This window comes from Lonchura striata, chromosome Z (assembly GCF_050655825.1).
Source record: "Lonchura striata isolate lonStrDom1 chromosome Z, ASM5065582v1, whole genome shotgun sequence".
Lineage (NCBI taxonomy): Eukaryota > Metazoa > Chordata > Aves > Passeriformes > Estrildidae > Lonchura > Lonchura striata.
Genome location: NC_140740.1, coordinates 16,001,933 through 16,019,376, shown reverse-complemented (window position 1 = coordinate 16,019,376; position 17,444 = coordinate 16,001,933). Strand labels below are relative to the sequence as shown.

The 17,444-nt window shown below is 44.0% G+C and overlaps 1 long non-coding RNA gene across 1 annotated transcript in view; it reads right to left on the bottom strand.

The window, feature by feature from the left end:
* Positions 1–1,331: 1,331 nt before the first annotated feature.
* Positions 1,332–17,444, bottom strand: part of LOC146763664 (uncharacterized) — a 33,708-nt gene continuing 17,595 nt past the window's right edge. Inside the window, exon 2 of the long non-coding RNA XR_014951663.1 lies at positions 1,332–2,271. This is a non-coding gene — a long non-coding RNA (uncharacterized LOC146763664). The remainder of the gene's footprint in view (positions 2,272–17,444) is intronic.

The window sequence follows — 17,444 nt, the reverse complement described above, 5'->3', positions numbered from 1 at the left end:
ATTAAGGTCCCTATCTGAGGTAGTGTTGCAGAACAGAAGGGGTTTAGACTTGCTATTATTACAACAAGGGGGATTGTGTGTAGCCCTGAAGGAGGAATGCTGTGCATACGCTGATCATACTGGAGTTGTTACAGACACCATGGCAGAATTAAGGAGAAGATTAGAGCAGAGAAAGAGGGAAAGAGAGACACAGCAAAGTTGGTATGAATCATGGTTCAATCAATCTCCTTGGTTAACTACCTTGTTATCCACCCTTGCAGGACCTCTGATACTGATAATATTGGGACTGACCTTTGGGCCATGCATCTTCAATAAGGCAATAAAAATAGTAAAGGGACGATTAGAGGCAGCACATTTAATGCTCATTAGGGCAAAATATGAACCCATACACAATGTAGATGAGACCCTAATACTAAGTCACCAAGAGTTACAAAGATTCAGTGAACAAAATAAAGATGAACAAGAAAAAGGGGGGAATTAAGATAAGTGGAAAATAATTTGTTCACTGTGATATACTCGCTTACCTTGGTTTGCATAAGAATGTACTAGTGTGTCTTTGAAATGCTTATTTGCTTACAAGGTGATAAGGAGGTTGAGATTAGAGTCCTGGGTGTGTATATCTGGTCTGCTTGCTGTATCTCAAAAGAAGAGACTTAGAAGCTATCACAACGACCAGACTCAGACTACATCTGGAGAGTCACGCCTGCAAGGAGAAGGGGGGGGGATAAAAGGAAGGTTGGGACAGAACATTTTTGCGTGCCATTGGTGGAGCAGGAGACTCCCCGGCCGCCCAGCGCTGTGCTTTGCCTGCCTTACTCGCTTGCTGTTTTCAATAAAATTGCTTTATTGGATTAAGACACTTCAAATTGCCGTGTCACAATTTATAACAATTTGATGACTGTGAAAAGTTAATGTACAACGACTTAACAAAAAAGAACACAGGTTTGTGACAGAAACATGGACTGACCTACATCTTCTCCATCAGATTTCATTTTCGCCTTGGAATCTCCTGTGTCAATCAGAATCCCTGACTGGAAGCTTTCCAGGGGAAGTATTTTGTGACAGAAAATGTCCCTTTAGGAAAACTATTTAGGATGTAGAAAAACTGCAGAAGCATAAACAGTCCTTCTTCAACAGCTGACCCCAAATCAGACCATTTTCCTTCCTGTCTGTGCATGCCACCATCTGCCTCCCCTCTAGCCTTCTGTCTTGGTTCGACAAGACAGGAGTCTGTGAAAGAGGGCAAAGCCTCCTGTGCAATGGAGAAGGCAAACCCCCCCCCTCCCTCTGAATTACCAGGATCTTTAAATTAAAAGGCTCTCAGGCAAAGATATGGGAATGGGAGTAACAATTCTTTACTAGGAGAAAACTAGATAACAATTTAAAAAGGCAAATGCAATTGGTACAAACAAAACCAGTGAAAAAAGTCCAGAACCTGAGGATTCGGGGTGCCAGTAGCAGTCCTGCTGGGACGATTGCTCCCCTTGCAGTGGTTGATGAGTTGCAGCTGAAGTGGTGATCTTTAGAAGGGTATAGTTTTCCTCTGAAGATCTGGGGCCGGTCTTCCTCTGCGCTGGGGTTGCCTCCGAGCTCCACTGCCGCCGCCTCAGCGCGCTCCGGCTGCTTCGCTGCGAGTGCCGCCGAAGAGAGCTGCTTCTCTGGCAATCCCCCAAAGTAAAGGGCTGCCCTGTCCCCAAAAAGGTACCCCCTTATATCCAATAAAAGAGTGCTTGGCTTCCCCCTCTGGGTGGAACATCTCACAATAGGATGGTGTTATGTTACCAGCCCTGCATTGAATCAGTCAATGGCCCACTAACAAACCATTACCTCTTAGGAGCAAAACCGGTTCTTGGAAAAGATAACAAAACCTGCCCAACAGGTTTGCCTTCAACAGATGGCAAATAGAATACAAGCTTATCTTACAACCCAGGACACCTTCTCCATCTCCTTGTGAGCCAGGCCAGGGAAGGGAGGCTTCCCTTAACAGCACAGGATTGGTAGGGTCTTGTCATAATTCGCTTATGCATCAGGCATCATGGAAGCAAAACAAACTCCATAATTCTAATACCAATTCATGATGAAAATTTTTAAAAGCCAGATGAAAACTCAACTGCATTTTTCCCCACATAAAGTGTTGTTAGATACCAATCAGCTTTTTCAGACTCCAGAAATAAATGAAATCTGACTCCGGCAGACAAACGCTTCTATTGCTGTACACCTCTTATTCATCCCCAGAGCAATTCCATCTTGTGCACAGTCTGAGGCCAAATCCTGTGGACAAAATGGTAAATAATCATAAAATTAAATTTGCTGAACACAAACCTCAGGGTTGTAACTGAGGCTATATGGGCACCTAAAAGTGTAGCCAATTCATATGTAGGATATAGAATTACAGCATAGATGGAGCTTGCAGTATTGGAGCTTTATGCCTGACCTGATGCAGTAACTGCTAGAAACTGGTGTCACCTTCAGGTCAGCAGTCAGGGTGGGTTGGCAGGCCTTCTCCTTTCACAATTAACACTCAGCCTAACAGCTCCCCACCACCAGTTCCCCCACAGTTGCCCCTGCCCAGCTCCCAGCCCCACCTGTCTCCTCCATCCATCTGTCCATCCTTGTCCCTGCGTCCTGCTCTCAAACATCAAAGAAGGCTGAGGAGATGAAAAAATGGTTCTATGAGCAATAGTTCTGTTTCTGAGCCTCAAGCAGATGACTTCAATTGCAAGAAATTGAATTGCTAGAAAGTGAAGACTCTCTATGTTGCTAAAATTCTGAGAGGGAATATGCATGAAAGGACTCCTTTCTTTTAAGTTCACATCAATTATATTCCTCTTCAGCACTGATAATCCTGGCTTACCTTCAGATAAATAGAGAAAAAAATGTAGGTCAGTTTGACTTTGTGTGATATACAAACTCTAAAAGGAGACAGACAACTCAAAATTTACTTTTTCAACAACTGAAATTAGCTTTAAAGGATTTCACAAGATTCTGAGTGCCTTTAACTCCTGCACTGTTATGAGAGACCTATATAAAAGCCAACACAATATCCTGAGGAAAAAATAAAAGATAATTTAATCTAGGAGATACACCTAATATGGAAATGTTAACTAAACAGTACAGCTGGTGCTGCAACTGAAATAATCTTGTCTTTTATCAGCAGCAATATCTAAAATTATGTCAGAAAGAAAAAAGCATTTTCAAATTGATTGTGAGCTCTTGAATTTATACCCTGTTTTTAATATTGCCCATACTGCAAGCATCTGATCTTATCCATCAACAGAACTGGGGGCTGTCTTCTCCTCTGTTTACTGCTGTACAAAATTATAAACTAAAATAGGAAACTCCAGAGAAGCTAGGGAGAGAGTTTAACTCCAAACTTGTTAATGAAACCATAACCTTATAAATTCCAACATCCAAACTGCTGCAGTAGACAGTTTCCTTCAGGTCTGAAGCACATTTGTCTCAATGCCATTGCAGACTCTCAATAGTGACCAACAATCACAGGAGAGAAACATGTGTTGTGGCTATGACTGCACAAACATAACTGCCATTCTCACCTCTAGATCTTGTATTTATTGCCCATTTCATGCTCCTGCCTGCTCTCTATTTCTCCAGTCAGTCATGATTCCAGCCTCCCTCATAGGCTGCTTTCCATGTCTGGGAAGGACTTCTGAGGGATCTCATTACTCTACCAGTAGTCTTTCAAGGTTATATGCAAGTCTCAATGCCTACAGAAAACTCATCTATCCAGGCTGTTGATGGAGTGGCGTGGTGCTGTCAAATTACTTCCTTCTACTTGTCTGTTTCCTACACTCCCTTATCACATTGTCCTGTTACATCCTTGTCTGTTTTCTTAGCCAATACACACACAGATGCTGCACAGAGAGATCCTCCTCCCCAGCCTGGGCTGCTCACCTCTGTGAAAACACAAGCACAGAGCAAGAACAGTGGCTCTGCTTCACCCAGAGAGGTGACTCGAGCAGCAGCAGCTTGGGACACAGCTGTGTCTCTCCCTGAGAGGATCCTGCCCCAGCAGTGGGGCAGTGGTATAACCCATGGTTTGGGTAAATGACCTGGTATCTTGTTTTTGTCTGCACGTAGCATTTGAAATAGACAGGGGGTCCTATTCTCCTGTTTGTCAGCTCTCAGAGGGGTTTAAGCACAAGGTGTTCAGTTCAAGTGGTACTAGAGAAACCTGGGAGCCTGAAATAGCATCTTTGGTGGCAACACAAAGAGAGAATATCCAAATGTAACAAAGCTAGGCATAAATCTATTAAGCATCCTGTTCTCTTTCAAGCACATTCTGTGAGCACACCTGCTCTATATACAGGCTGTATCTGATCCATAAAAGAGCTTTGTCTATTGTAGAGTGCGACAGTTATAGAGATCCTAATGACTCCTTTTTGTTCTTGGAAAAAAATACAAAATTACTTTAATTTTCAGAAAAAATCAGCCTTTTATCTGCAGCTGCAAATTATTTAAAAGTTATTGGACTGTACTACATAGCAGGAGAAAGAAGGCAAATGGCCAGAGTTACTCTTCTGCCTTTTATCCACAACTTCCATATGGCTGCCATAAAAATGTTCTCAAAAAAGTTCTTTACAATGACTCTAAGTGGAAGGCACCTTCCACCTACTCTCACTGTAAAGTGTGATACAAATCTCATAGCTAGACTTGTAAACTAATACAACTTTAACTTCTGCTTGGCCAAACTAATTCTAAAAATATTAAAACTTCTTCTGTCTTATCTTTAGCTGAAAGATTAATTATTTGGTGGGGGAGGAAGTAGTTCCAGATAATTGGAACATGACTTCTTACATATATGGTTTAGCTAAGCAAGTCAAAGATTATAATCACCACAGCCAAATGTCTTTAGTTCAAAGCTCACAACATGATACAGATGTAGAGCGCTGCTTGTAAAAGTTCCTGAGATCACTCTGCCATGGCTAAAGATTTCAGACCTAGGCATCTATATTCACATTCAAACATTTGAGTATGTTCCCTGATTTTCAACACTTGCTGCACACTGTAAGCAATTCCTATGGGTTCTTTTGCAGCTTCTTCTCAGGACAAGGAACACTTTGCAAGAAAATTCTGCCTTGCCAGACCTGTTAAGTCTGGTTTCACATAGATTCCATGGAATGTACATTATATATTCAAAAAACTTGGCAGAGATGAAAAGCATCCCTATATCCATATTTAGGAGTCTAAAAAAATATGGCCTGCTTTAACACTACTCAGCCTTCTGATGCAAGTTTGCATGATTTTCCAATGACTGATCACAAAATAAGTTTGTCTGTCTTCTGGAAGATGAAGAAGAGTTCAGCCAGACCTACATGCTGTCATTAAGGCTAAAGATTTCATGCTAAAGCTAAAGCCTAGAGATTTCTATAGGGAATGGATGCAAGAACTGGAACTGTTCTGAATAAGGAATAGAAATGTGGATTAGTGAGCCATTCTGATGGGCTAATTACATCAGAAACTTTCACAAAATTATCAACTATTGTCTCTCAAAAAGCATTTAGAGAGAAAGACAAAGCTGTGCTACAGCCATATATGAAATATGTATGTACACATATATGTGTGTGCACATATACATTTAACATGCATATTCATACATATTTAACATCTAAATTAAATTTTTGGTGTTCCAATGCAAACAATCCCTATTACAAAAATCAAATATCTTACGTCAGGTCTCATTGCTCATTTGGTTCCTTACAACAAAACACAAGGTGGAGGGAAAAGAGCTGTAGATAGCTATCAGTTCACTTGCTCCTACAGCAGATAAGGATTCAACATAAAGCCTACGAAAAGGGTAGAGAATGCGACTACTGATGAACAACTGGACCCTTACAAGACGGCAGCCAGACAACAGAGTGGAGCTAGGGGAAGGACACAGCACCCCCATTTTCAAGAGGCATCAAAAGAGACTGCACTGTGTACTCCCCCAGGATTCTACGCATCTGAGCTTACCCTGACCACAATGCTTCATGCTGATAGCATACAGCTCCTTCCTTCACAGACACAGACTATAGCCTCACTTCAGAAAAAGAAAAGAATTATGATGTTTACATTCTTTTACATCTGTGGACCTGCAAAGAGAAACAAGGGGCATGAGCAAGCATTGATTATCTATCCCTTTCTGCACTTCTCACTTCTGTCTGTTTTGTTTTTACTGATGCTGTAATACATGGAAGGCACTGTTGTCCTCTCTCTCTCATCAATGTGGAGCTCATCAGTTGTCATCACAATAGAGATTACTAACCCCAAGTGGCTGTCTACCCTGCTAGCTCTACCTCCAACAAGGCAGAAAGCAACACAGCACAGAGGAGGTAGTTGGCCCACCCAGCTGGAGGTCCTGACATCGGGAAAAATAAAAGCTTGATGTAAGCAATCGACTGAGGTAATAACTCCCTCCACCTTGAACAGTCTTACTTCATGTCAGATAGTGGGACCATTCTAGTTTTGTGCCAAATTAATAATGCAAACACAACTGGAAATGGGGAAAATATATTTTTTTGCCTGCAACCTCCCAAGTGGGAGGAAACTTGACAAGATTGTGATAAATGGTTGCAACCCTTCCATTACTCCAAATAAGGTGAAACTGAAGGAAGATAATTAATAGGGAGAACTTCCACACTGCTACATACAGCAAGCCCTGATCGGTTGGAGACTTATGTCTATTTCCATGGATGCAAAATTTGAGACTTGCTGCCCTTTTGAAAGAATTCCCTTGGAGAAGAAATAATTTCCTTATAAGATTCAGGTGCCACAACACCCTAATGAATAAGACAAAGCCCTCTGAATTTAAAGAGCTATCAAGTGGAGTAATTAGGGATTAAATTAATTTGTGTCATAGCCAGTAGTCAGGACAAGCAAAATTATTATGACAAATAGTCTTATCCATCTGAAGAATACAAGATCTCTGCAGCATTTGTGGAAATTGGGAATGTAAGGGTGAAACATTAGTAAGTGTTGGAAAACTGAGCCCAGGCAATAATGTGTACAGAGAAGGACATGAAGGCAAAACAGAGTTGCAATTAAATGTGCCAACTCCTACTGCAGATGTAAAAACAATCTATTTGATAAAAAAACAAACAACCATCAGAAAATGCCCTTGTTGCAATTAGCAGGATAACAACAAAACATAACAAAACAAGAGTTCCATGAGGACATAAGCCTGTTTTTACAAACTGTCAAGAAGCACACAAAATATATAAATCCATAAATATATACCAAATACATATATTATATACCAGAAAGACAGCTATGCCTTAAAGCCTGACTTTTTGACCATGGCTTAAGTTCAATATTAGCGGGCACAAGTAACCCAAATCCAAATCCTGGAGACCAAGGTGCCTAATCAGAGACCCTTATCCAGCCCACTGATTAATACCAGACCTCTGTTCACCTTACATCCTGTTCCTCACTACCCCACACACTGTGGTCTCTGAGCTCAGTCACATCACTGCCCCATCCAGTAGAACAGCAGCCCAGAAAACACCATTTTTGGGAAGATCAACTCCCTCGTCCAAATCAGCTGCACGGATGCTTGATCTGAACTGGCTGCAGGTTCAGAGGATGGAGAACAAAGCTCTTGCTTACTCAGGATGCCCAAGATGCTGGCCAGGTTCAAGGGACAAGAGGCACAAAAGCCCAAGTAGTTTCCTGAAGTAGTGTGCTTCTGAACACTGCTTTAGAATCATGGAATTGTTTTGGTTGGAAATAACCACAAAGACCATGGAGTCCAACCATGAACTAACTCTCCCAAGTGCATCAGTAAACATGTCCCCAAATGCCACATCCAAACAGCTTTTGTGTACTGGGCTTCCAGGCATGGTGACTCTGGTGTTCCATGCACAGCCTGTTCCAAGGCTTGACAAACCACTCAGTGGAAACCCTTTCTTCACAGACAAAATGAAGCTCCCCCAGCACAATCTGAGGCCTTTTGCTCTTGTCCTGTCACCTCTTCCCTGGAGGAAGAGACCAGCCCCCACCTCACTACAACCTCCCCTAAGGCAGCTCTAGAGAGTGATAAGGCCCCTCTGAGCCTCCTTTGCTCCAGGCTAAATACCCACAGCTCCCTCAGCCATTCCTCATAAATCCTGTGCTCCAGACCCTTCCCCAGCTTTGTGGCCCCTCTCTGGACTTGCTCCCACCCCCAATGTCTTGTGCTGAGGGCCCCAAAAGCTAAAGGCAGGATTCCTGGCACTGCCTCACCAGTGCCGGGTACAGGAGGACAAGTCCCTGTCGTGGACCTGCTGGCCACACCACTGCTGATCCAAGGCAGGATGCCAGTAGCCTTTTTGCCCTCCTGGACACACACTGGCTCACATCCAGCCACTTGTGGGCCAGCACCCCCAGGCCCTTTCCTACCGGGCAGCTTTCCAGCCACTCTGCCCCAGCCCATGGAATGCTGCAGCAGACTGTTGTGACCCAAGGGCAGGACACAGCACCTGGCCTTGCTGAACCTCACACCACCGACCTCCTCCCATATATCCAGCTTGTCCAGGGATTTCTGTAGATCCTTTCTGCCATCCAGCAGATCAGCACTCCTGCCCAGCTTGGTGTCACTGAAAACTCACCGAGGGCCACTCCATCCCCTTGTCCAGACCATCGACACAGCTGTTAGGCAGGACTGGCCCCAGGCCTGAGCCCTGGGAACACCACTGGACACTGGCTGCCAGCTGGATGGAGCTCCTGGCCAACCAACCAGTTTTTAACTCGGTGAGCAGTGCACCCCTCCAAGCCACTTTCTCCCAGAATATCCTGTAAGAAACAGTGTCAGAAACTTTACTAAAGTCTGGGTGGTCAGCACGCACAGTCTGCTCCTCATCCACTGGATGAGGTCACCTGCTCCTAAAAGATCAGGCTGGTCAAGCAGCACCCTGCCCTTCAGGAAGCCGTGCAGGCTGGCCCTGATCCCCTGCTTGTTCTGCATGTGCCATGCCATGGCCCTGAAAAGAATCTGCTCCCTGACCTCCCCAGTGCCCAGGTCAGCCTTAGGCATGGGCATTGCTTTTGCCAAGGTCCACTCGCCTGGCATCTCTGCAGTTAGCCAGGACTGCTGGGGAATGACAGCAGGTGACTTGGTGAACGCTTCTGCCATTTGCCACAGCACCTTTGTGTGAATGTCCTCTGGCCCCACAGGCTTGTGTGGGTCTAAGTGGTGTGGCTCTGATCATTTCACCTTGGAGTTTGGGACCTTTGTTCTGCTCCCTGTCCCTGTCTTCCAGCACTGGGTCCTTGCTACCCAAAGAACAACTTGGTCATGTTTCAAGACTGAGGCAAAGGAGGAATTACATACTTCAGCCTTTCCCTCATCCTTTGTCCCCACTTTTCCCCGCGCATCCAGTTCTAGTTGGGATTTGTCTCTTCTAATGTTCTCTTTGCACGAGCTCATGAGATCTTTGTAGTCCTGCTGAGTGGCTCAGAAGGCAACTCCCATTGACTTCCATCCATGTCAAGTGCTCAGCCTTACGGCACACAAGAAAATGGTGTCAGAAGTTCCGAAAGCGAGAAGGACGCAGGTATCGTATCTCCCTGTCTTTCAAGGATGTTTTCTTCTGAATAACGACTCCCAGGGACAGGGTTCCTCAGCAGTCCCCAGTGCAGGAGAGATACCAGGTGCTCAGCACATGGTCAGTACAGCCTTTTCTGTGGCTCCCTGTCTCAACAGATGTCTGGAAGTCCCTTGAGGGAAAAAAAGTGTTCATAGAGACAAGCTTTCACTAGTCAGCCTTTCTGTGTCCAGGCCTGGTTTAAAGCCAGGGCAGGCCTTTGCAAGGGAAGGAAGGTGCTGTGGCTTGAGTCGTGTAGGGTTGTGTGAAATGTTTACACCTCACAGGCCAGAGCAACAAATCCAGGTTGCAGGACCTGCTTCAATCCAGCACTTGCAGACTTTGAGCGCTCTGCAACTGCAGCTTTCAAGCAGCAGAATGACCAGCAAATTGGAAACCTGAGTATCTGCTGCACAGACTTCTGTTAGAGGAGATAATTGAGAAAGGACTGGAAGGGAGCAGTGTCGTGCTTCTACCTTGCACGGCCGGTGCCAGAATGACCTCCCATCTCCCAGCGCTGCATATGTGAAAAAGTCCTCTTTGCTTCTCGAAGTGTGCGAAGCGTACAGAGTTCACAGATGTGAAACCGATCGAGCACCTCGGCCGAGGGAGGTTCCCCGCGGTTCAGCCGGCAATCCCAGCCTTGCAGCGTCCCCTCTCCTTTAGCAGGCGCCCCGCTTGTCCCCGGCGCTCCGGGATCCCCTGCGCCTCCGAGAAGGAGGGAACGCCGCGGACGGCTGTCCCGGGGTGCGCCGGTGAGCTCGGGCTTTCTGCTGGCTCGACTGGGCTTGTTTCTCCGGTTGTGTCCATAAGGGCGCCAGCTCCTGTATTTCGGGACAGACAAAAATGTCCGCGTGTCTGTCTCTCGCAGACCAAACAGTGACATCCAGCGGCCACTCCCTTTGCTAAAAATGGCAAACCCGTGTCAGCAGAGCGGTGTGAGGATGTGCGGGGACAGCCGGAGCGTGCGGGCAGCGCGGAGCGGCTCGGGTGCGGCAGAGCGCTCAGCGCGGAGCGTGGCCCCACCATGTCTCCTTCCGTCTATTTCCTGAAAGGTCTATTGCTAATCCCTGCAATACTCCAGCTGTGTTGGGCAGATTTGTTTCCCCACCCTGATCTTTTCTGATCATATGTCCTGGGCCACAGCACATAAAATATTGCTGCTTCTCATAAAGGAAGGAGCCTGATAGTGCTTTTGGCCTAGTTATGCACAGCAGCCTTGCAAATGTGAGGAAAGAGGTCCAAAGCAGTTTTCAAAGGCTGTGGATAATATAAAATCACAAGATTGATGAAACCGAAACATGAATTGATAAGTGACTTCCAGCGTAGTGCTAGGCACTAATATCTGAGAAAAGCCAAAAAGCATTGGAGCTGGAACATAAAGAATAAAAAGCAGAGGCAGAAGAATATCTGTGGGACAAGGACACAGGCAAGCAGTTCCTGTTTTTGAAAGAGAATGAGGAAGACGGATGTGTTCCAACAAGGAACCAGAGTGGGAGTCTCCTTCTCTGGCAGGCAAAGAATTCATCAGGCAGGGCCAGCACGCAGGCCACACCCATGCATGGCCTTACAGCCTGCAACGAGGTTGCATTGGTCACTTCAGCTCCAGTGCACTGTTTGGGATCAGCTCTCAAAGCGTGCAGATTAGGTCCAAAAGATTCTTCTATGTGTCCATCCCCTACTGGACCAAGGCTTGGAGGAATTGCAACCTGAGAAGTTGCCTTTGCACTTGCTGAAGGCATCTTCCAGGATGCACAGCCTTTAAAGGGCATAACCCATCTCACAGGGAAAGAATTCCAAAGCAAGAGAAAAAATTCCAAATAACTCCAAAGTAGGGTTTTTTGCAGGTTTTTGCATTTGACAGGTGAGAGGCTTATTTTATATTCAGTTCAATAGTAAAACAAGAGAAAAAAGGCTCTTGCAAAGTCAGGTTGAGCTGTGGACTGCAAGAGGCTGCATCATTTAGCTATTGAACAGGCTAAAACCAATATTTGTAAAGGATTTTATGAGGTGGTTAACAGACAGGAACACACTAAGGACATAACAGATCATAATATGAATACAAATTTACTACAAAAAGCCACCAAAACAACAAACCCAAAATCTGCAGATGGTGTCCAGACAGCTCTGAGTAGAACTAAACTGGATGAGATGGTGACTTTAGCTACTGTGAAAAATACTGCACAACTGTAACAAATGGGTTAGCTCTATGTTCTCCATAATGAAACAAAATCAGAGAAACGCAAAGAGACTTCCAAATGTGGTCATACTTCCATGAAATATAGGCACTTATACAAAATAGCTACCAAAATCTCTCAAGATTTATTATTCATTTTGATCCAAGATTGGCATAAACCTGATTTCACTAAACAAGGAAAACACCCAAGTGTGCTGCTAATCCTTTCTAACAAAGCTTTCAGAGACAGCCCTAGTAATGCAGTCCCAAGGAAAATGTCCATGCTTCTGAGCCTGATGACCTACTGAGTCTGATGAGCCACACTGACCTACTGCAGGCTGAAACTGATTTGCTCCTCTGCACCTCTCACAGGCACACAGCTTTGCCCAAGACTGGCACCACAATGGCACAAAACCTCTGTGAGAACTTCACCCTTATAAAAATAAAGCAACTTGTGGGGATGAGGTCTTTGTCAAACCTTTGGTCTTTTCTTTCTTGTGTGGGGTCACAGCACTTTTGGTTTCCTTCGGGAAGGAAACATAATTATAATGTTCGGGTCAGGGAGAAGAGTAAAGGAAAAGTACTTGTTTAACAATGGCAGGAAGGCAAGAAACCAAAATGCCATAAATCTATTTCTGTAAAAGCAATGTCTTTTTCTCATCTACCTCTTTTCTGAAGGTATGTTTGCTTAGGGATGCTGATTGCCTTGAATTTTTTTGTTTGCTTTATTTTTTAACTTAAAAATAAAACACATATAGAGAAATAAAAAACAACAACAAAAACCACACCAAAACAAACAAAAGCAAAACCAAAAAGAAAACCAAATCAACACCCCACCTTAAGTACTTAGGATGAAATAAACCCTTTTGGAACTTCCTATCCTCCACCCCTCTTGCTTTTCTTCCTGCCTGCCTCCCTCCCGCCCGCGGAGGGTCTCCGCAGCGCGCAGCGGGCCGGGGAGGTCGGTCGCAGCTCGGGGCGGATGGAGCGCTGTGTTCCCGCACGGCGCTCGGCGCTCGGGCTGCGGCACACCCTGGGCAGCGGCGCCCGGCTCCCCGCCCGCCCGCGGCCAGCCCAGCTCCGCCGCCTCTACCGCCCTCTTCCCACAGCTGCAGAGCGAGCGCGGAGCTTCTCCTCCCTCGCAGGAGGGTGCAGAAGGTCCTTTCCTTCCCAACTCGCCCTCCACCGATTTTAGGTTGAGCGAGAAAGCCCGTCCACGGAAAGGTTCGTGACCTGGGGATGGATGGTGGGAACACCTCCCCCTTTCTGCAAACACCACTCCTACAAGGACTAGATACGGTGTCCTTGCTTGTCGCCAGCACCTGAAATTGTCCTTGCTTGGCACCAGCGTCTGAACTCCAGGACCGCACCCTGGGTCCACGGCTGACTTCTGACTGGCCTCCAAGAGAACCGACAGCACCTCTTTCCTCTGCAGGGCTGCAGTCAGCCAAGCCCTGGTACATCTCTCGAGAGGGAAGGGTCCCTGCAGGTGTCAGGTGTCCTCCCAGCAATGGAAAGTGTGGCCTCCTCATCACACTGCCTGTGTGCTGGTCAAGGGACCACTAATAGGAATGCATATGAATTGGGCTGGATTTGCCAAGATGTGGCTGCCATGGGAGTAGCAAAGTGTTGATTGCAGGAATGCTTTCAGCTGTGAGAGAATATTCCCTGCTGACCTCTATATGGAAATTTTGGTGATTCATTGCTTCAGCAGTCACTGGGTCTTGTTACATTTTAAGTGTAGGAAAGTGAGATTTGTACTGCACTCTCATAATTTAATCTGGCTTTTTTCCCCCTGTATCTGAAGAAATGCAGAGAACTGAAAAAGCCACAAGTATTCCATATACATAAGAGCACTGAGGCTTGTTGTTGCATGATAACTTCTAATTGAAACCTGTGTATGAAAAAAGTATGAATTTTTACAAACACAAAAAAAACCCAAACTGACTCTAAAACTCATCTATGCTTTTCTGGCAGTTTGTTCCTAGTGCAAGGTTACACCAAAAATATTAAACCAGAGGTCACCACAGTGAAGGCTGAGAGGGAGAAAAAGCCATGAAGAAGGAATAACAATGTAAGTAATAATTGCAGGCTAAAGGTGCCTGATAGGGAAGGCCAGCAGGAATCACAAGGCTGTGGAGAGATGCAGGTCAGGCCAACGTGCCATGTGGATTACTATAAGGAAGAGGCTTAGCCTCTGGTTCTGGGCTGCAGGATGACAGCTCTATACACAGGGACACTTTTCAAAGTGTGTATTGAAAGGTTTGTGGTACATGTTCTCTTTTCAATCTTACAGTGCCTGCATGTAAGCAGTTTCTTTGTTGGCTAGTAAATGAAGCATGCTGGAGACAAAGTTATCTGCAGTTTTGCCTTAAATTTACGGGATCCATCAGCATGTTAAAAAAACAACAAACATTACTCATTCCCAGTATTGCCTTCTCTAACAAAAATATATCTCTGGCCTGAACACATTGTTTCTTCATTTCTTTCCTCTAGACTGAACTTCTGCTTCATTGGTGAATGAGTTTCAAAAAGAATAGGGAGAAACTTTGAAATTCATAATGAAATCTACGACCAAAAGAAAATATACAAAGTCTAACTGCTTTCACATTGAGCAAACAGCCCTTGGCCATTGTTACAATTTTTTTGCACATATATTATTTTTACATTGATATTTGTATATCTGCAGAGATGAAAACTGAAAACAACTGGCTTCCTACAGACTTAGCTGAGTCACTATGGGGAACTGAGAGTTTAGCATTTTCTACAAAACCATACAGGAGTTTGCATAACTTCCAGTTATTTCCTTCTATTGCTTTCCCTATTTGTTCCATGTTTCATCTGATGCCATTAATTATTCTGAACTGGTATTATTTTCTCCTATCTCTGACTGTCATGTCTCCACCAATAACTGCAAATATACAAAAATACTTTGATCATTTTAAGATGGAAAAATATTCCTCCTCAACTCATCTATGCTTCCCCCCTTAACTGAACAGATTAAAGTCAGAATCCGATTATTCATAATTAATCTTTGGGCATAACAATGTTTTTATTTCAGCTTCAAAGGACTGATTTCACAAGATTTTTTCTGTGTCTTTTATTTTTTCATAGCTAATATGCTGCCCCAATTCTACAGACAGTGGTGAAATGCAAGGGTTTTCTAAATTTTTTATACTGGCAAAAAATTGCAGTGAACACAAAAGACAATTGTTGCCTTCACATAATATAAATTCAAAGACCAATACCTACCATACTACAGCAAACCTACATCAACATGTATGGGTGCACACACTTTCCATGAACCTTCACAGTAGCTGGAACAACTTCTGCACTGCTGCTAACAGGAAAGACCCCTATGGCCTACAGAAGATAAACAAGGTCTCATTATTCACATCCATTTTTCAGCCAAGCATACAACTATCTAAAACTCAAGTGGAAGCAGCTTTTACCTCTCAGCGAGGATTTGGTGAGTCTTTGGATTCTTTGCATTTCATCACTTTAATTTTCTAATTCTTGCTTTAGTTTCAATAGCTACCAAAACATTTTATATGCTACATACTCTTGTTATTTACTTAAATCCTAATGCTGAACTTTGAAGGCAAGACAAAGCACTAACATACTTGGCTCTCATTCTGAAATGTGGCAGAAACACTTTGCAAGCCCAGAAACCACAATGGTAACACATCTGTGTATCTAAAAAATGCTAATACAAAGCACAGTTCCCCTGTACTGGGCACTGGTGAAGCCGTACCTCAAATCCTGTCTTTAGTTCTGGGCCCTTCATTACAAGAAAGACATTGAGGACTAGAGAGACTAGAATAGCAACAGAGCTGGTGAAGGATCTGGAGCACAGATACTGTGAGAAGCAATTGATGATGCTGGAGACGTTCAGCTCTACAGAGAAACAGGCTGTAGCCTATTCTGAGAATAGGCTGTAGCAAGGTCTTGGGTTGGTCTTTCCTCCCAGTTAAAAAAGTGACAGGACAGGAGGAAATAGCCTCATGTTGTGCAAGGAGAGGTTTAGACTGGATATTAGGAAATATTTTTTCACTGAGTGGGTGGTCAGTCATTATAGCAGGCTTCCCAGGGAAGTGGTTGATGACCATTCTTGGAGGTATTTAGAAGATGTGTGGATGCAGCAGTTGGGGATAGGGTTTAGTAAACATGGTGATGCTGGATTAAGCTGGATCTGATGATATGTGGGGAGGTGATGATAGCACCTTATAGTAAATGAAAGTGAATGTAAGAGGTTTGATCACAGAGAATGGTGAAAGTAAAGCAAGGGTGTTTGAACATGTGTGGCTTAAATCAGCAGACTGGTTGAGAAATTTGAGGAATTAACTGAATTCTTCAAAACTGTAATTGCACCAAGTAGATTGGGGATGGAGATGAAGGGTGAAGAAAAGGAAAAACATATGATGGTCACCCACAAAGCAACACTACAAGTTGTGGGAAAGCATTAAGAATAAAAGCAAACATTGAAACTGGAATGACCATTCTTTTCCTCCAAGAGGCGAGGCCAAACATTTAAATTGCCTTTCAAGCAACAAAATAGAATGGGAAGAATAGCTTTTAAGATCATCTAAACTTAAGTGCCATTTTCAGTCTTCCATTCATAACACTATATAAAGAGCTTGCTTTCCTGATGGTGGGGTATACTTCTCCATTTTTCCTATGGCTGAGCTCCCAGACTTCTTTTGGCAGTCTGTTACTATAGAGACAATGTAAGAAATATATAAATTCACCATGTCACAGTACTAGAGAACACCTGGTGGCAACAGCAGAACAAAGGAAAGATAGAGCTGTTGCTCTTCCCAGTGGAGATATATGTACATGGTTATAGCAGGTACTCCAAAACAAGAACATATTTTATCAATCTGCATTTTCTCATGGGACTAGATGCAGCCACAGCATTGAAGTGGGAGGTTGTGCACAGGTAGAGCCTTTTAAGGTGGATATCTGTTGATCTAAATGGGGGGAAGGAGTCAAAAGATGAACAAGTACTGTCTGGTAGTACAAGAACATGCACTATACTACTCAGTGCTAATAAGGGGGGTAGAGTTAGGTTTGAAGTCCCCTTAAAACCATAGCTTGGCTGATTATTTATCTCATGACATCTGTGCTGAGCTGTAAGGTCTTAACAAGCAGTTGGCTGTGATCCTGTAGCACTATCAGTAAATCTGCCCTCCCATCCACTATTCAGTTTTTTCCCTGCTATTAACTAATGCTCTGTCAGGTCAACTACTTATCTGCCTCTTGTTTTCGCATTCTGAGGACACTCTCCTTCCTCTTGGTATACAAATACTGAGGAAGTTTATGTAAGTTAATAGAACTGTAATTTTTTTTTACTTTAATGTTCAAGCTACAGACAGGAAACAAATATTTTACAAGCCTCCCACTCTAGTGTCTGTAAGCATATCCAAATACTAATCCACTCTGACACTGTCAAGGGCAACAACCTATCACAAGGGTGAGACTACTGCCTCTCAGCAAAGCTCTTGATGGTACTGAATTACAAAGGAAAGTTTGTCTGGATTTTTCTGTGAGGGGCTGAACAGTCTCAACTGATCTATATTTTTGTTCTAAATTAGAATGGGGTTAGTAGGCTTTATTCTCCCAGAACCAAGAATTAAAACTCCTAATAGGAAAGCATGGGGAAATAAAAGGTCCATCTTAGTGTCAATTCATATTTAGACCATAGTTTA